Raw genomic sequence first — 20,763 nt, forward strand, 5'->3', positions numbered from 1 at the left:
TTATAATAACAAACTGACATGAAGAACCCACTTTTTTAGCAATTTAACCTAGAGGAACTTTGTGGCCACAGAAGCAAACACAGTGGCACACCCTACCAACACAACTCAAGCAACAATGGGTGCACGGAAGGAGACAATGGCCAGAGTGAGGCCCTCCCTGAACACCACGCACAAAGACAGAACTAACCAGGAAAAGGGAACACAGCGTTAAATGAACTGTCTGAGATGATCAAGTCACAGCTACTAGTATCCTAAACGGCGCCAGGAAAATTCCACTGAATGTGGACCTCTTTTCAACAAAGATGCATTGACTTATATTTTATGTTTTCATGTTGTATTTGCACCATATACCTGACCGTTGGCCCCAGAGCCAGAAGACATTGTCAGATCCCTTGAAACTGGAGTTACAGACAGTTGTGAGCCATGTGGGTGCTGGGACCTGAACTCTGGTCCCTGCAAGAGCAGCCGGCGCTCTTGACCACTGAGCCATCTCTCTAGCCCTCCCTTCTTATTTAAAAACTTTCACAGCTGTTCCTTCCTGTCTTATGACCAAATACTCTTACTCAAGACTACCAACAAAAAAGGGAAAATAATTTTGAAAGGAAAAAGCAAAGAGCATTCAGAAATATAAATTTCAGGTGTTTCATATCTGATGTTTAACCACATTTATATTTTTATACCCCATTGCTTCTCACAATGGAAATGTTCACTCTGCTAATGAGTTACTAAATCTCTCCTTTTGACCACTTTCAAACTCTTAAAACACAGCTCCTGAAATCCAGGTCAGAGAGGAAATGACGTAACCTCCACGGAAACTCAGGTAGAACACCATTTCATAATGCCACTCGTTTCCTGGGAAAACGTTAACTTTGATCAAAATATAAAATCCTGCCTCCACCTTCTCTCCAGGGCTCCAGGCACTGCTCCTTATGCACTAAGAGATTAAACAAATGAAACAATGTTCACTCATCCATTTAAGAAAACTTCAGAAACAACTTCCATAGTACCTATTTACAGCCAAAGGCCCTTTCTTAGTAAATATCATTAATAGACTCATCTGGAGTCATAATTCATCTGATGAGCCAGTTAATTATTAATTTTCATACATCATTTCATTTCCTTAGGCTAGATTTAGCCTTTGTTATATTTTCCATTCCTTATGCTGAAAGCATTTTTTATACTGAACAACCAAAAAAAAAAAAAAAACTTTTTAACGAAGGTCAGGGAGCAAACTGACCCTGAATATGATCATATTTGCATATGTGTGTGCACATTTACAGTATGTGCTCACCCCAAACTCTTGCGTGTGCATGTGTACATTCTCATTTGTGTGTGTATACATGTGCACATGTATGTGTATGTGTCTAAGCCATCTATGATCTGCTGGTCTTCTCATTTTCCCCTTTTGGGTTAATGATTGTATAATTTCATTAAGCGCTGTCATTTCAACCTCACTGCCTTTATCGTTTAATAGGCCCATGCTATTCTCCTGGGTTTCTCCTGTTACAGCTTTTGTAGCCAGAAGAATATAGAAATGAAAAACCTATTGATGGATAATATAAGTATTCTCATGCACAGCTTCACTGTGCAGCACATTCTGCAATTTAATCAAGGACAGATAGAGCTGAATGTTCTTATATCCCACGAGTTCATTTCAATAAGCAGAATGTACCTTGTTCTAACACAGGTGACTGACTCCTCAGTAAAGATTGTATAAACAAAAACCAATCATGTAAGTCATTTTATTGGCAACAATATAAACACAGCTATATTAGATGTCACCAATAAATCAGAGTGATTCTTGTCTGCAATTTCAACAAGAGGAAAGTGCAAACATGAGCCCATGAGGCTGGAGGACATTATGGAGGAAGTGTATCGGACATGGACAGTACCATTTCTCTAGACCAGAATGGGAAGGTCATGCATTATGGTGAACAGATTCACAGCGAGGTAGAGTTTACTCCTTGTGTGGGTCTATAACTGTACTTGGGGAAGCATCCAGAGCCACAGAAGTTACACCAAAAGAAAGCTAATTCATATGTAAGCTGTAGCGCAGAAACTCAAAGAAGAGTGTGTAGATCTTTTCACCCAAGTATCCTCAAGGCCTAATGGCAACTGTGAGAATATTGCCACATTGATTCTGAACATTAGTATATACCAATGTTACTCAAACAATACAATCACAGGTAACATGAAATCAGAGGACTCTCACTCTCACACTAATTAGTAAGACAATGAGTCCTTTCACCAGGTAGTTTTCCAAAGACCACTTAGAAAAGATTCTATAACCTACATCAGGGACTCTCTTAAGACACAACTCTGACTTGGATGCATCTGTGGATCTAAACTCCAAACTAATTCATGGTCAATATATTCTAACTATTCTAAATTCTGTATTTGTAAGTTGTCTCTAAAAGGAAGACAATTTTGCTCAAGCATATGGAATAAAACAACCGACAATGCAATTTTAAACTTACGTCTGTAGCTGTGAAGTTCACAATATGGGTAAAGTATGGTCAAGACAGGAGAAAGGGTGAGGAGACGCCAGAGGAGCAGCCATCTAGTTTAGGAATCCATTCTAGTTAGTCTGAACATCACAAGCAAGGTTCTGCAGATCCACACAGTGGTTGGGATGACAGAGACAGTGATTCCAGACCAGATGGCTGGGAGAAAACCTGACTCTTCCGAGAGACAATGCAGGAAACAGCAGTGAAGCTGTGTAACTCCTCGCATACCCCAGAATGCACGGGCCACACCCCCGGGTGTCTACAGGACTCTCACAGCCTCCTACTGTACCAAATGCCATTGGGTTTAGCCATAAATACTGAGAAGTGTCTCATTGCTTGGCCTCAGTCTTCAACTCATCAATGAATACAGAAAGGTCTAGAAAGCTGTGGCCTTACAAAAATGGTCAATCCAATAAAAACAAACAAACAAACAAACAAAAAAGTCACCATCATAAGAAATTAGAATGAACTTGAAACCAAAAAGTATATATTTTTTTAAGCACATAAAAAGCTCAGAAAGGCTCTTATAAATTGGCCTAGCCTAGGTTGAAGTATGTTGACTTCCTAAGGCCTCGAGTTACCAAAGTACTCATTTTAAAGCAGTGTTCTACAAACTGGGTTGCTATCCACTGAGGGCCTATGGGATGAGTTAATCAGTAGGGAAAGTATTTTCTAAAATAAAATAAATAGAATAGAGCGAAATATACTTGAAGCTATCAGAGTACATGAGGAGTAAGAGTCAAGCAATGTTGCAGCGTACCTCTGTATGCAGAGTGTGTGTTTGGGGTACGATACACACTGTTTTATGGTGGACCGTACAGCTAGAATGAAATGAAACCTAGTGTCAGAAAACCATTTGGACTCTACTGACCCAAACACCTACAAAGAGAAGCTGTGCTTGTATACCCAGAGTTAATCAAAGTAAAAGAAATATCAAAATAATGTAAAATAAAGATCTGAAAGTTTGCCATTTTGGCTTTTGTTTGTTTGCTTTTGTGGTTTGAGACAGGGTTTCTTTCTTTTTTTTTTTTTTTTCCCAGACAGGGTTTCTCTGTGTAGCCCTGGCTGTCCTGGAACTCACTTTGTAGACCAGGCTGTCCTGGAACTCAAAAATCCACCTGCCTCTGCCTCCCGAGTGCTGGGATTAAAGGTATGAGCCATCAAATAAGGTCAAATAATACATTCCTACCACTGCTATCTATTACAACTCAATAGACAGCAATAGATCATGTGTGATGAGAAGTAACTCCTGAGGAACTGACAGGACCAGCAACAAAACAACTCACAATGAGATCGAAAGAGGCAGTGCAGAGGTGAAGGGTACCGGTAACTCTTTAGAGGACTGGGGTTCAGTTCCTAGCACCCACTTGGCAGCTCACAGCCATCTAACACAGACCTAAGGGATCCCCAGAAACAAAACAAACAGAAAGCATATCTTGCCTTCCAGACTTCAGGCATGCATGTGGTAAACAGACATACATATAGACAAAAGACCCATATACACAAATAGTCATAACAATTACTGATTACTTTTAGATCTCCTTGGTTGCAGAGTACAGATAGATCTCCACTCCAGAAGTGAAGCCACACCCTGAGAGTATAACCAAAATATGGGATTGGCCGTAAGTTTGGCATGGCTCGATTTTTTTAAGAACTACATTTTTTGAAATGTGTTCCTAATATGAGTTAACCATCAGATCCTGAGATGAAGAATCCGAAAAGGAAAAAATGAACTCATCCCCTATAACCTATGACGTCACCCTGAATTAATTACCTGCACTGAAGGACTAACTCCCCACATGGCCATCATTTGAGACACAAAGGCTTCTTAAAAAAAAAAAAAAAATCAGGGAACCTGGCTGGAGAACGTTCTTTGCAAAGAAAATATGAAAATCTGTCCTCACACAAAGAAGTCCGCGGGAAGCGAACTCTGCCTAAATGAAAAGAGGGTTCTTTGTCCTTTGGCTGGTGTAAGCTACCACTCAGTCCGCAGGAATGGTATTTGTAAAGCTGGAAACCACAATTTTCTCAAAAGGGTAAGAAAAGGCTACCTGCAGAAGATTGTAGAAGTACAATTGATCATTCAGCCCAAAGAGTCAAGCTTGTTAAAGAATTTCTGTCATACATGTAGTGAGAGATTTCTCTCCTTTACTGTAGTTACTGCTTAAAAGTAACCAGCAGAAGTATTTTTAGTCACTGGTAGACAGACGTTTTATACAAGTTAATTCTGTTCACTGACATCAGGGAAGAAGTATGAATGTCCACAACAATGACTAGGCCTTTACCCAACATGACAACATATTTATTAAAAATTTTGTTTAAACCCTCCATGAATGACTCGGCCAAGTTACAGACAGGAGTGGAGTCTACTGGTCATGCTAAAAACGGCTAGGAAAACATTCATCTACTTCTGCATACACAAACACAGCAAGAGTTGTCCTCGGCCCTCGCCTCCAGTTGGTTTCTGTGTTCAGTGTTCAGCAAGCCTAGAAATGAAACCTGGAATCTCTGGCTCAGGAGTGTAAAAACCACTGATGTTCAGAAATTCTGGTCACTTTATCAAGGAGCCTGGGACAAGGTCAGCCCTTGTGCTCATGACTATCTGTCCATCTATGGTTCCGTAAGGCTTACTGCCCCTGAAGGGAGGCGCAAAGCTTTCATGTTCTTGGCCTAGAGATCACAGCAGACAAGAATGGCCCCATTACCTTCTTGATCTGAAGTATATCTCAGCTGGGTGACGTCTCAGATTCAAGCCCTTGTGGACAAAGCCCCTAAATTTTTGTTCTCAAGACAGAATATAATTGGATTCCTGCTCTTACACACCGCCTTGAGATCTGCCTCCAGAGTTCCCCAGAACCCTTTCTTTTTCCATAGTTAAATGTATGGACTCGTGCATGTATTGTACAAATGCAGACGAAGGTGGAAGGGTGGATTTGCATATGCATGCAGAAACCAGATGACATCCTTAAGTGTCAAACCTGGGAACACAGTCCACCTTCTTTAAAACAAGGTCTCTCTTGACCTAGAGCTGACTAGTTAAGCCACACCAGCTGGCCAGTGATTCCCATGGGTCCTCTTGTCCCTGCCTCCCCAGCGCTGGCTTTATGGCGTGCACCAGCACATGGAACATTTTCACATAGGCTCTAGTTGTGGGATTCTGCTGATGCTGAAAAGGTTGGGAAAACATTCATCTATTTCTGCACATGGTCCTTATACTTGCAAGGTAAGTGTCTTGCCAAATGAACCACCCCAAAGCCACTTTTATTCACTCCCAGGCCGTCTTTATGTCCTTCACAATCCTATGTTGGTCTCTATGCTTCTTATCTGTCAAGGGGGAATATTCACACTATGGTGCACTGCTCATGACACTACAGAGTAATAAATGAAAACTGTATGTCACATTCTTAAGCACAGTGCCAAGAACATAAAAGAACACTACACATGTTAACTACTTTTCTCCACACACGTTTTTCGTTCACAGTCCTACCATTCTACAGTGTATCATGGCTACTTGTCTGTTTTATTTCCCCATCTAAATTCTCACTGAGTTTTGAGGTTAGGTCTAACTTACCTTTGAACTCCCCCAAGCCCCTGAGTTTACACAGACTGCCAAGCACTGTCCTTTCACACCTGACTTATCACACAAACACTTCAATACGACTCTTAAACATGTGTATATTTACTGTACTTATTCTGCTCATATTAAGCAGAGAATATAAATGAGATACATCATAGTAGTCTGCCCTTATTTATTATCTGAATAAATATAGTATAAGTGACATATGATTGTGTAATAGAGTCTCATGCTCTATGACCTGTAGATCCAGTTTAATTACAACTCTATGCTTTCTAGTCTGTTCCTTCTCTCTCTTCCTTTCTCTAAGTAAGAAAACTTGACATATAAATCCTACCCCCTCCTCCGGTAGACACAATATTCTTGCCTGAATAGTGACATTCTAGTGGTCTATTTTCACAGTCAATTCAGGCCTAGAACCAAGCTCCATTTGCTGTGGGGTGTTGGCCCCTCATACCAGGGCTACCAATGCATACTCTATAGCAGTTTTCCTACTCATCTGGAGTCACAAGCCTGTTAGTCATATTAGTACCAGACTGTCACCAGGTACAGATATGACTCATTTTCCCCTTAATTCTATCAAAATTAAATAATACCTGACTACTGTCTCTAAGCCAAACTGTTCCCATCTCCTCTAAAAATAAATAAATAAACTGTCTGACCTACTATAAAGTTGTGTGCAAATCAAACAAAGTTTGAACTATTCCAACAGCACAAGACACTTGTTCAATACAGGAACATGGAAAGTTAGGGTTCTCAATCCTTGATGATGCTATGACCTTTCAATATAATTCATGTTGGGGTGAGCCCCTCCACACCATAAAATTATTTCATTGCTACTTCAAAACTGTAATTTTACTACTGTTATGAATCATAATCTAAATATTTGGTATGTGACACCCCAAGGGGTCGCAACCCACAGGTTGAGAACCACTGCCTTAAAGAAGAGCCACCATTGGAGGTGTCTGTGAGGCTGGTAGGTTGGTTGTGTCCTGTATATGAAGCTAGCAGGTGTGCTGTTCCATATGGATTTCTTTTCTACCTCAATTAAAAATATTGGCCTACGTGTCAATCTGCCTAAAGTGGGTAACTAGGAAAACTTGAAACTTTGGCATCTTTTAATTCAGTTCATCTTAATACCATGTTCAAGGATTCATTTTGTCTCTTTCTCCTTGAATAAAAGTTGTATTTTCGTTACAAAGACTACACCTATGTGCCTTTTTTTTTTTTCTTTTACTTCAGCCCTGATTGAGTTTATCAACCAGCCAAACATGCTGGGCAGTGATGGCGCACGCCTTTAATCCCAGCACTTGGGAGGCAGAGACAGGCGGATTTCTGAGTTCGAGACCAGCCTGGTCTACAGAGTTACACAGAGAAACCTTGTCTCGAAAAAACAAAAACAAGAACAAAAAAAAAAACAGCCAAACATAAAAAAGTTAAGCCTGTATTGGCACCTTATTTATACTATAACTTCCTTCCTCTATAGAGAAATAATTGCAGAAAACACAGGAAATGACTTCTCCACAAAGGGTAAGAGTGGGTTCTGGCTGCTCTCCCGGGATCAGCAACTTCAGAATAACTCTTGCCATCTTGGAGAATTACAAACTAACATTCCAACTCCAGTGATCAATAACTATGACACCAGAGGCCAATATAGACAGAGTGCCCTCAGGCCTACTTTACTAGTAGCAAAGGTGGGGGAGGGGAATGCATTTCGGGGAGGGGGGCTAGTGTGAGAGAACACTGGCTGTCTCCCGAAATCAAGTGACCCCAAATGCCACATAAAGAAAGGCAGAACTTTTACAGAACATCAGTCATTCAACTCTCCCCAGTCCTTTGGTTTTTGTTTGTTTGTTTGTTTTTTGTTTTGTGTTGTGTTGGTTTTTTTTTCTTGGTCAGGCAAAAATTCCATCCCACTTAGGTAGACTCCAAAGTCCATCCAAGGAGAGTCACTTTCCAAACGGGACAACTCTAGGTATCCAAGCTCTACTAACCGGAATAACTTTGGTAGAATCGTCAATGAAATTGGTGGAAACATGGGATGAACCAACAGAGTGAAGAAAAGGCCACTCTACCTGAACTGACCTCAAGGGAAGCAAGGGGACAGGGAATCCACCCAGAGCACACAGAATTAATTACTCACTCTGAAGAAGACCTGAGTCCTGACAGGAAAGACAAGACATGAACTAAGAAGCAATAAGAATGGGAAGAAAGCCTCCTTCAATTCAAGGGGGAGGAGCTGGAGCTCATCTAGATGAACAGTGTGGCAGATCCTAGTAAAGGCTTTAAATGTCAGCAGTTCTCACTAGAGAAGTGGGGGGGGGGGTGCCCTCTCACACAGTTCTCTCTATGTAGATCATTTCCAGGGACAACCTTCATTGTTTTTTCTGCAAGCTTTTGCAGGCTGCACCTGCTTTGTGTAGCCTCACAGGAAACCAAAGAGAAAAAGGAGTAAGATTTTTTTAAAACTAACCCAAATTCATTTTTACAATGAATCAAAGTTCCTAACGTAGTCTAAAACTTGAAGTCCGATGAACACGGAGACATTTAGGGAACCGGGCCTGGCTACTTCCCAATGAAGAAATCGTGACTCATCAAAGCTTCAGAACGGACACAAGAGAGTTTGCATTTGTGTGGAGTTCACCTTCGGGCCAAGAAATGCTCTCCACTGTGAGCCTCAGTGTTTTTTCTGGATGCTTAAGTTTGGCAAGGGTTCTTTCCCCAGGTCCCATAACCCATAGGGTTACTGGTCCACTGGGGGGAGCTGTATAAACTTCTCTTTCCTCACCAACTCTAGGGCCACCTGAGACCACTAACCCCAATTCAAGAGATGTTGAAGTCCTAAAGCTCTAAGGAATTTGGAAGGTGTCCTCTCCAATTGAAATTGCTGGAGTGCAGTCCCTGCGGGCACTGCTCCGGAGAATTCCGGAAGTGATCCCCTACCCTCTATCCCATGGGACCTAGCGGACGTCAAGAAAGACAAGCCAGGAAGGGAGAGGTACACAGAGCAGAGGAACCAGGAGTGGCATAAGGGTGCGGGGCCAAGATGTGCGGCCCGGGACAGTGGGTAAACACCCCTCCTGGGGTGCTCAGCACCCTCCCACACACCGCACACCCACACACCTTTGCCCCGCGGGGGCCTTGGGTCCTAGCCCCAGGGATCTCTGGAGGTGAGCGAGGGCGGGTCCGGAGGTGAAGGCTCCAGGGCCCTTCCCGGTGCTGGGACAACCGGGCCGCCCCCCACCCCGCTCTGCCCCCGCCCCCCACCCCCGGCGCGAGCGAGCGATCGCAACAAAACAAAACAAATTCGTGCCGGCTTCCTGTTGTGCAACCTCTTTCTGAGTAAGTGAGGGGCTGAAAGGCCGCCAGTTAGGAAGCCGGGCTGTGGGGGACCCTGCCAGCCGGAGCACCGGGAGCCGCACTCGGGTACATGGGGCCCTGCACTGTGCCCCTGTCCTGACCACGGGGCGACTGCCCTCCCTTCCCCCACGGGTGTCGTTTTGCTGTCGTATCCCCAAAACACTACCAGATCTAAGGGCGCGATCTCGACGAACCCTTTTGACAAAAAAAAAAAAAAAAAAAAAAAAAAAAAAAAAAAAAAAAAAAAAAAAAAAAAAANAAAAGAAAAAAAAAAACCCTCCAAAAGTTTCCTCCAGGTACCTACTTGAATCTTGAATCATCCATAGGATGACAAATCCGCCCTGGTCAAGGTTTTCAGACACTTGGGTGAGTTTCTCGTCCCACGGGTGACTTGTCAGCTCTAGTGAGTAACTTGGAACTGTTGCTTGGGACAAGGTGTGTGTCTAGGAGAGCCAACAGCTCACTCACGCTTTCCAGAAAGTGATCCCTACCGACTTCAAAATAGACACAGGGTCATTTATAGGGACCGGAGCCTTGAAGCGGGACTCCGAGACAGACATTTCCCAAACACTGCTGACATTTTTGTCCCCGGCCCATAAAAATGTAAACGCGAGGTGACAAACCCGGCGGGGAGTGTTTGGTGTCTGAATGTGTCTGCGATTCCGTGGCGTGGGAGGTTACAGTTGAAAAATTGGCGGCTGCGGGTCAACGCAACGCTCCTAACTAGGAGCTGTGTCCCCAAACCCAAGGAACTCACTGAACAATGGGGACACCAACTTGGATGAGAAGCATAAGTGGAAAACAGCCTTCGTGGCGCCCCATAAACACGTGGAAGCCGGAAAGACAACTACAACCCCGACTGAGAGCTAAAAACCTCAAGGCCACCCTATCACCCCCCACTTTGACAAAGTTTCCCTAAGTAGGACCCCGGTCCGCGCCCTGTATCTGGCCCTGATTGTGTAACCTTCTGGTACCTGTATTTTCAATTAAAAGGCACGGAGACTCTCCCTCATAAGCGAAACTTCCACACCTTGTTGGTTTCCTTTCTGTCTGCACCCCGCTCTCTTAGGTAACTGACAGCCAGTTTGATGGCTAAATGAGTATTGCCATCAGCCTCCGTAAGGTGTGCCTAGGTCCCTAGAAGCCCTGTGAGTCTGGGGGAGTTGAGGTGCTCCTGTCCTCAAACCCGCGCGAATGCCACCAAGCCGGCATGCAGAAACTATTTCTAATCCCGAGTTTGCCGTCTCCGGGCTTGACCGCCCCCACACTCTAGCGCCTTCTCTCTCCGTCCCTCGCCAGCGGAACAAAGTTCCTATGGCATCTACTTACCAGGTAACCGGATTTCCACAACAAAGCTAGGCGAGCGGGTCCCTTCTCCCGGCCAGCCCGCGCGTGACAACACTAGCGACGCGTGGGTGGAGGCTGAGCCCCCCTCAGCGCTCCACGCGGGCTCTGCCTCCTTCGGAAAGGAAAACTCTCATCCAAGCCCGTGGCCGGAGCGCGGAACTGCGGCCGGAGGGCCGTGTATGTGCACGCGCGAGGCTGCGACGGCGGCGGCCCTGGGAGGAGGAGGAGGCAGGGCAGCGGGCCGACTCTCCGCATCAGCTCCCTGTCCGCGCTACGCACAGGCACACTCCAGTCATGTCTTTACAAAGTTGAGAGGCGACTTGGTGCCTGGCCCGGGGTGCTGCTCATCCTCGCTGGGGGCCGTGGGCGACGCCTGGAGGGGCCGGGCTCGGGATGCTGGCTGCCTGAGCTGGGTCGCGGCTAGAGAGCGCCGGTGCGAGCCTGGACCCGGGCCCGCCGCGGCCCCGAGGTGCGCGGCCCCTAGCGCCGGTGCCTTTGCGCGCCGCGCTCTGGGCTGCCCAGGCGGCGCAGTGGGGACCCGGCTGCGGGGAGCGGGGGGAAAGGGGGAAGAGGGCGGGAGGGAGGCTGCCCGGCGAGGACTGTGGATGTGTGTGCGGCCGCGAGGGCCGGCCCGCAGCCAGCTGCTTCCTGAGTGTGAGCGCCGGAGGGGGCGGGGAGGGATGGGGGCGGGCTCCTGGTCACCAGGCCAGCCAGTGTCTCCCTCTTGACGTTCGCGTACACAAGCTCCTTCCCATAAAACTCCAGAGCGGGTAACCGCGGGGAGACTCTTCACCTTTCTGAACCTATTTGTTTGCCTTTTTTTTAAAAAAAAAAAAACCTAAAACAGTGTCAGCCCTTCAACAGGACCTGTTGTCAACTCCCATGGATTAAGAGAGAAATCCTTGTAGTAAAGGGGTGGGGGCGGTGGAAACGGAAAAGTGATAAAACGCGAGGAGGGGGGAACCCAAATATGTGGAGTTGGATGCTGGTGGCAATTCCAAAACTGGCTGTGGAATGCAGAGAGGATGCCTGTGACATCTTCTAAAGGGTAAAAGGAAGAAAAGAAGGTGAGGGGGGGGGGGAACAACCAGGCTGGAAGGAATGGCCACACCCACCTCGCAGACTTTGCTTGTGTACAGTGGTACTTTCTTCTTAGAGTTCAACATTCCCTAGCTTTCTGCCCCACCTAAGTTTCAGCCCTTCCATCAGGCTGGATCAGAAGCCTCTCACAAAAAGACTTCCTGTTAGTGGACCCGCTGTGGATGGCCACAGAAAGCAAAGGCTTCCCAGCTTGGAATCCAATGAGTGTATTACACTCAGCATCCTCCAGGTAGGCCTTTGTACAGTGAGTTTTGTTCTTTTCCTCTTTGTGGATGAAATGAACTCGGTGGTGCCACAGCTTAGAATACCGCTCACTAGGCTGGGTATGGAGAGAGAGACAACTCAGTCAGTGAAATGTTTGCCTTAAGAGCGTGGGACCAGCTGGGGCATGGTGGCACACACCTTAAATCCCAGCACTTGAAAGGCAGAGGCAGGCGGATTTCTGAGTTCAAGGCAAGCCTAGTCTACAAAGTGAGTTCCAGGACAGCCAGGGCTACACAGAGAAACCCTGTCTCGAAAAACAAAAAACAAACAAACAAACAAAAGGATGTGGGACCACACAGTCATCTATTGGATGGAACACAGGGCCTAGAGAAAGTACCCAAGGAGCTGAAGGGGTCAGCAACCCTATAGGTGGAACAACAATATGAACTAACCAGTACCCCCAGAGCTTGTGTCTCTAGCTGCATATGTAGCAGAAGATTGCCTAGTCAGGAAGAGGGGCCCTTTGGTCTTGCAAACTTTATATGCCCCAATACAGGGGAACACCAGGGCCAAGAAGTGGGAGTTAGTCGGTGGGTAGGGCAGCAGGGTGGGGGGAGGGTATAGGGGACATTCGGGATAGCATTTGAAATGTAAATGAAGAAAATGCCTAATAAAAAATTGGAAAAAAAGAAATGTAAATGAAGAAAATATCTAATAAAAAAGAAATGTGTATATATATGAGTGTGGGACCTGGGGCCGGGTGGTGGTGGCACACACCTTTAATCCCAGCCCTTGGGAGGCAGAGGCAGGTGGATTTCTGAGTTTGAGTCCAGCCTGGTCTACAAAATGAGTTCCAGGACAGCCAGAGCTACACTATACAGAGAAACCTTGTCTCAAAACAACAACAACAACAACAAAAAAGAGTGTGGGACCTGTGTTCAAACCCACAGAACCTATGTAAAAAGTCTAGCGCTGTAGTACACACTTGAAATTCCTGCACTGGTTGGGAGTTGGGGAGGGGGTGGACAGACAGATCCCTGGAGCCTACTGGCCTGCCAGTCTAGCAAAGTCAGTGAAACATCCCGTCCAAAAGTAAAATAGATAAATAAAAGGAGAAAGACACTTATACAGACCTCCAGCCTCCACGTGCACGCACAGATTTGTGTACACGCACGAACACGCAAACACGTACAATATACGCAGAAACAATTCCTCTGGTCCTTAGACTCTATTCTTCTCTCATTGTAATATAACGTAGCCTTACAATATATAGACACCCCCAAGGACACAAATGACTTAGGCCAGAAAACCAACCAAAAAGATTGTTGGCAGGTGTGTGTGTGTGTGTGTGTGTGTGTGTGTCTCATTTCAGGAGAAGCGTTACTGTAATCATCAGTAACGTTGGCAGGAGAAACCTCGTTTTCACAATACCGTTTCCTTAGACCTTCTTACGGTCTTCATTTCTTTTGGAGGGAGACACAAACTCTATAAAACACCACAGTGTCTGTCAGCCGAAGCAAAAGGCAAGGGAATGAAACAGTAAGCGCTGTGCTCTCACTCTCTCAATTTACTGTCTCTCCCCCTCTCTGCTCTTCATCTCCTTTTAAATACTAATGCCCAAGCCTAGGGTGGCACTAGACGTGTTCAACCACACGTAAGAAAAGAAAATACTCATAAAATGAAGCATACAGTCACATCTCAAAAACAAAGAAACCAAATGGTGGAAATTGCCATGATTATTCCATTGTGGCTAGTTATTGCAACATGCCTGACATTCGCATAAAAACCCATCCTTATGAACGGCAGCCTTCAGGCACAGAACAGGCTGCTAAAGTTCCAAGCATCACGGGAAACTCTGCTCCTCAAATGCTCCTGCCACTCCCCAGGCTGAAGTAAAGCCAGGTGGAAGGATGAGAAAACAGACAGGAAAAATGAAAACTTTGCCAGCATTTCAGGTGACGTTGAAATGCTGTGGTTTCAGTGTGTGGAATGAAAAGACAATGTCTTAGGACCTGACACAAACTCCTGAAACTTCTCACACAATGGAAATATCAAAGCTATAAGAGAAAACATCTAGTGCCACACTCAACTTTAATAAATTACTCATGGGAATGAGAGAATAAGGAAGTTGCAGGTCATTAAAGTCATTAGCGTAGTGTAGAGATCCCCAAATTCCCTTTGTTATTTTGAGCCCAGGAGAATGGTGTTTTATTCAGGTGGCATTTTCATGAGTCTCTAATATTCCTAATATGTTTGCCACTAAATAGGCACTGTGTTTCTGTTGGGAGCAAGAATGTCGCTCCTCAATGCGTTTCTATCCCTAGAGTTATAGTAACCCTGGCATGCCACCAGATCAACTCTAGAGTGACTCAATGAAGTCCGTGCGGGTTCCATAATTGAAGGAATCAGAGGAGAGGGACGAGAGAAAGTGGGAAAAGAACGCGATGGTGGTCAGAAATGTCAGGCTTCCCTCCCCATGAGCCTCCCTGTCTTTTGTCCTTAGGAGTCATGCCTAGAGACCTTTCAGCCAGAGAGGTGGCAACTGTAGCCCAGCCAGCATCTTCCCTCTCGACCCACATTGTATTAATCTCAACCACTGACTCAAGACAAGTGACTCAGCAGACAGCGCCCTGTGCCAGCTCAAATGTACCTAATCTGTCCAAGCACTGAGACTCCAAGAGTCACACGTGGCGGTCTCTGCTCATAGGGAGATGTTACTTAAGGTCTTCAATCCCCTGTGCTGGGGATAGAGCAAAACCTCAAGGCTCTGGAGTAGATCACCTCATCATTCCTCAAAGCCACGGAACGGCCATTAGTAATCCAAGTCTAGAAGCAAGGACAGTGAGGTTCAGGGAAGTCGAGAGAATTGTAGGCACAGCTAAGTTTGCTGGCCAGAACCCCTAGGTTCTGTCAACACTATTGCCCTACAGTATAACAGGATTCTCTCTGACTGTATGTAAAGCAGGCAGGAGGTCCCATTAGTTGTTTCTTTTCTTTTTTTTTTTTTTTAAGATTTATTTATTTATTGTATGTAAGTACACTGTAGCTGTCCTCAGACACCCCAGAAGAGGGAGTTAGATCTCGTTAAGGATGGTTGTGAGCCACCATGTGGTTGCTGGGATTTGAACTCTGCACCTTTGGAAGAACAGTCGGGTGCTCTTACCCCCTGAGCCATCTCACCAGCCCAGTTGTTTCTTTTCATTGCTCTGATACAATACCCAATAAAAGCACAGAAGAGGTTTGTTTTAGTACTATCTGTCATAGAGAATTCAGAGAAATGAATGTGATGACTCTACTTGCTTTCTTATGTGTACAGGTTGAGGACCCCAGCCTGAATGGGATGGTATAACCCATATTCATGGTGAACTGATCGTTCCTCCTTTGTAAAACATTTGTGGAAATGCCCTAAAATACATACCCAGAGGTTTGCCTCCTAGGTGATTCTGAATTGAATCAACAATGAATATTAGTCATTACATGCGTGTGTAAAGTTCACAGTCTCTTATAATCAACGTTATTGAAAACAACCACGTGTACAAGGAGTATGGAGGGCACCAGAATAACTCCCCCCAGGGGAGCATGGAGTAGCCTGGCTGCTTGAGCTGGCCTTCAAAGAATGGTAGAGAAGCAACCAGAAAAGCCTCAGAGAGTCACAGAAGGCACAGATGCTGCACAGCTGCAGACTCAAGGCTAAAGTCAAAACAGAGTCATTCATAACCGTGTGGCTGCAGCCATCCAGCCATCGAACACTCCCAAGGAGAGTTAACAGCAAGCGTCAGAACTGTTATATGTGTGAATCTGTGCGCTCTATCAGCAGTCTGTTGACAGACTTGCAAAGAGAGGGTATCAGGGCTCTGTTCCTGTAGAGTACCCATAGCCAGAATCAAATCGGAACTCTAGCAGGCAGATAAGATGAGCTGAAAGCACCAATAACAGTATGCCTGGCTATTAAAACACAAGCTTGTACACACTCACACACCGGCTGACAATAGTCCAGTCAGGTAGAAATGCAGTGGAAAAAGTCAGTGTTTGCCAAACTACAGAAGAGAACTGAGTGTGCAAGATGGAAAATTCCCATTTCACCTTCCCGAATGAGCAGTGCAAATAGCAGAATACAGCAAATCTCACACTATGCTACCCATGTTTGAGGGGCCCGATAAAATGTAAGTTATTCTCACCACAGGTATAGTTGGCCTAGACTCTCCTTACCCATCAGTCACTGATACAGCTTTGCTTTTTTAAGTTCTCTCACATATATATTATATGTGTACCAGAATATTCTTTCTCTTCTGAGGCCAAAACTTTACATCAAAACCTAAAAAGTATCAACTTCAAACATAACTGACCAAAATAGGTAGTGTTCTTGATACGGTGCCTCTCAGTCTCTTTGGATGAGTGTATTTTTTTCTTCCCACTTTGTATTGCTTGAGATGCATCTAAACTTCCTCAGAGACCGATGGGCTATCTCCTGACATATTCCTGCGTGGCATCTGCCAAGGGTTAAGCCAAATAGAAATGAATCGTAGATGTATACAGTGTTACACAATAATTCCTCTACTACTTGGCCCCAGTACTGGCTGGGTTCAGTGTTGGGAAGTGAATTGCCTCATTGAGATGCTGTCTTGTCCCTAACAGCCTTCTGTAAGTCTCTTCCCATGGCTGTAACTTACTTTTCTTCATAGGCTCTCCACAGACTAGCAGAAGCGCTGTGAGCCGTTAGTAAGTAATGAATGCTAATCAAGTGAATGGCTTTATTAATGAGGAACTGAAAGCATGGCTTCCCACTTGCGGAAATAGTAGCCAACACTAACCACTTGCTTTTGTCTCTGTAATCATTTCAATCCTGTGAGCGAGTCGAAACATCTGCCCACTCCTTCAATGTGCACAGGCTCTTCGGCCTTCTGCTTCCTTGATGAAGAAAATTCAGCATCTCCACGCCAGGCTTTGTGCTTGGAGGTGATCTTGGCCTGAGTGAGGCCTTCCCAGCTGATAAACACACTCTGGTCACTCACAACAAGCCTTGAGTTCTGTACAGAAAAGAAATTGCATCCTAAAAGAGGGTGAGATGAGAGTCAGAGGGGAGTGCAGGGAGGCGGGGTTACTGTTACAGAGATGACTGAAGAAGGGGGTAGGCAACACTGGGGTCCCAGCTGTGTAACTGGGTACAATTAGGCTCTGAGGAGTGAAAGCCATTTGATGGCTTCTTTTAAGGCTTCCTTAGCTTGCCTGCAAGTGAGTTTTCGTAAGCTTGCGAGTGTTCTCTACATCCCAAATTGCTATGACTCTGGCCTTCAGGAGCCTCTCATCTGTAGACAGTTCCATTCTCTAATAGTCAAGTAGGAGGACACAGGGTGTGGCTTTGTTGTCAATTATTCAAGTGATCAACTGCCCCCAAAACATTCTTGCTTATACTAAGAGTGTCGACTGCCTTCGGACCAAGTGCATGCCTTAAATGGCAGCCCCACTTAGTTCTCGTATGCAACCCAGTGGAGGACAATTTCCATTTCACAGATGAGGAAAGAGGTAGAAAGGTAATATACCTTCCCAGTCCCAGCTCCTGTGGGAGTGGCCCACTTCAAACACAAGTCTCCCCTACAGTCCACTGCCCTTACTCCTGGGCAACTGAATGGACCTCTACCTAAGGTTCATCTGTTCATTCCCCCATGCCCTTAGATGGGGTGTTGGAGGGAGGGTGGACTTTGGAATCGGGAAAACCTGGAAATCTCAACTCCACTACTTCCTCCGAAGATTAGAGGTTGTACCCTGGCCCATTGAGGACTTCAGTCCTGCTCTCTGAGGCTTTGTAAAGGGCAGGTAGGAACTGTGCCTCTGGCAGAAAAACTTGTGCGAGCTTGGGTTTCCCAGTTGGTAATGGGCTCAGCGAAATAGCTTCAGGGCAAACTGCCCACCACTACCACCACCACCACCACCACCACCACCACCACCACCACCACCCCGCTCCCCTCCCCAACTCTTAGGAGTGGCTTGAGGATTCTAAGAGAATTTCTACTTAACCTTGTCAGAGCAGATGGCTAGTTAATCTGGCCTTAAGCCAATCAGTACAGGACATTCCCCCACCTCTCCATCCCCGGGGTCTTGAGGTTGGCTCAAGAGCAGGCTTATGAGCCAATTTGGACTAATGATAGGTAGGGAAGAATGTTTTCTGATAGATTCTAGAAGTTTCCATTCTTCCTCTGTGCTGTGGAGAGACAGAAGTGAAACTGCCTTCCTTGGAACCTGCAGAGAAAGCTGATGTTCCTGCAGAGCTGGGTTGCAGAAAACGCGTGCCTGGCCCTGGATGGGTCAGGATCTCCACCTTAGCACCTAACTTTCTCATATACAAGAACTATTAAATTCCTTTTATTGTCTTTTATACAAGTACCAACAACCTATAAAAGCACCTAACATAGCAAAGGAACCATAGAAGATGTAAAGATAAGAAAGACATGCTTCACTACCTAGTAAAGGCTGGTATCGTTTTTATACCATAAGAGTAGCCTGGATTAAAAGTAAAGTTATGGTCCGGGCTCTCTTTGAGACCCTCCAGTCATTTAGATAGTATAATATTAAAGAAGGACATCAGTCTCCCCCATAACTACACAGCGACTCTTTCAGATCCACTGACCAACCTTTTGGGGTCAGATGGAGTAACATATCCATTTTACCTATCAGACGACGACTTTGAAAAGCTGGGTCATTACTGTACGCTCCCAGTTACTGGTTAACAAATGCTGCCCAGAACCCATCTCCTGAAAGAAAATTTATGCATTCCAAACTGCCTAAGGTAAAGCAGAGCCCCTACGATTGCCACAACAGCCACGGAACAACACTGAGAAACAGCAAAGAAATTGTTTACAGCAGCCGAGCCACGCATCTCAGAATTCCCCTCGATCTTTGCAGTTGTTGGTCCAGCTTTGCAAAGTTTGAGCTCATCCACCACTGCCCTCCCTGCCCCCAATGCTTTTCAGTCCTGTGTTTTTATAACTAAATGACATTTAAAAATCTAGAGATCACTTGGGGCTGTTGGCATGAGCATCGGGGCCAGAGAGTCCTTAGATTCTAGATTGAATTTAGAGGCCGGCAGTTAGACCATTTTGAAGTCGATAATAATGATGTTATCTCAGCGGGTTGCACAGATCAGAAATGTTCTCCTAACTGCTCTCTCTTTCTTCCAGCAAGAAGTGGACACGGAGGAAAGAGAGAGGGCATCGGGTTACAAGCGGTCAGTACCAAATGCACTTTAGTTACGACAATGAGAACAGCTCACGTTTATAAGGCTCTCATTCTATGCTGGGACTGAGCAGAGAATGCTGGAGACTAATGATCTCATTCAATTATGACAGACACATAGCTAAAAAGTGACAGAGATGGGATTCGAACCCAGACCCTCCAGCCGCAGTACACATAGTTTTTCTAGGAACATTGTATTTCACTAAGCACAATGTAGCATAAGACGCTAATAAAACGTGTGGCAACATAAATCGTCTGTACTTAAGAACATGTATATACTGCTGGTGAATTAGCCTGCTACAGGACACCTCTTGGTGACCCCAACTTGTGCCTCCTTCAAACCTCCTGTGAGGGATTGAACATTGGTCCTCTCTGAAACTCAAGTTAAAACGTAATGGTCATTTTTACAGCAATACAAGATGGGAATCTTTGTGAATAGTTAGTACCAGGTTGGGGTGGTAAGCATGAGGTCCGTGGTCATGATTAGGATTTTCTAAAACCAGGAAGCTGAGCTTACCTGCTTCTTTGTCCTCCCCAGATCAACAATTTGTATTCCCTGGGGACTATAAGGAGTCCTCAGCCACATGTGGCCCCCAACTTGAGACTTTCAGAACCCTGAGCTAAGTAAGCCTTCATTACTAATGTCTCCACTTGTAGCAAGAGAAAATGAACTAGGGAGGCATTCTTGCACTCTCGCCCACACCCCCAATTCTTTGGACCTTCTGTTCTAACTACATCCGCATAGCATGATCTTCAATAACTTCTTCCTTCTGCTCTGGGAGGCTTTCTGCCGTAGGGAGAGTAACAACTCCTTCCCAAGGTCCAAGTCCCAGCCCCTAGAACCTAGGAATATGTTAGCTTACAAAGTCAAGGGTACTTAAGGTGGCAGTGAAGGCTGGCAGTTGGTGGGCCTTAAGGAAAATACCCTAACTTACTAAATGTGAGTCCAGTGTAATCACCAGAGCTCTTAAACGGGCACAAGAGAAACAGAAAGCAGACTGAGAAAATGCTCCAAGGCATAGAAGCAGGCCACAGAAGTGCTACCTAGCTCTGAAGATGCAGAAAGGGGCCACTAACCCAAGAAGCATGGACATCCTCTCCTCCAAGTACTGCAAAAAGCAATTGAGTAAACTCTTAGAGACCTCAGCACATGCCTGCAGACACCTCGATTGTAGCCAGAGAGTCCAGTGTCATACTCCTCTTCTACAGAATCTTAAGATACAAGGTTAAGCTACGTGTGACATCATGTATTCTAGTGTGTTGCCACAGCAGCCTAAAATTCATGCACCGTCTTAACTCCCTCCTGTCCCCTTGTCCTCAGAGCTAAACAGCAAGGGTTCTGTGCCCTCTGAGAGAATTTACTGTCATTACAACAGTCATAGTATTTAAGATTTCACTGATAACCAGGCAGTGGTGGCTCACGCCTTTAATCCCAGCACT

General features: G+C 45.4%; 1 protein-coding gene across 2 annotated transcripts in view; it reads right to left on the reverse strand.

The window, feature by feature from the left end:
* Glis3 (GLIS family zinc finger 3) overlaps nucleotides 1-11,285 on the reverse strand; it is a 417,582-nt gene extending 406,297 nt beyond the window's left edge. For both annotated transcript variants that reach the window (XM_021205791.2, XM_021205781.2), the window contains exon 1: nucleotides 10,771-11,285. The gene's annotated coding sequence lies outside the window, so the exon portion shown is untranslated. The remainder of the gene's footprint in view (nucleotides 1-10,770) is intronic.
* Nucleotides 11,286-20,763: the final 9,478 nt, after the last annotated feature.

This window comes from Mus pahari, chromosome 1 (genome assembly GCF_900095145.1).
Source record: "Mus pahari chromosome 1, PAHARI_EIJ_v1.1, whole genome shotgun sequence".
NCBI lineage: Eukaryota > Metazoa > Chordata > Mammalia > Rodentia > Muridae > Mus > Mus pahari.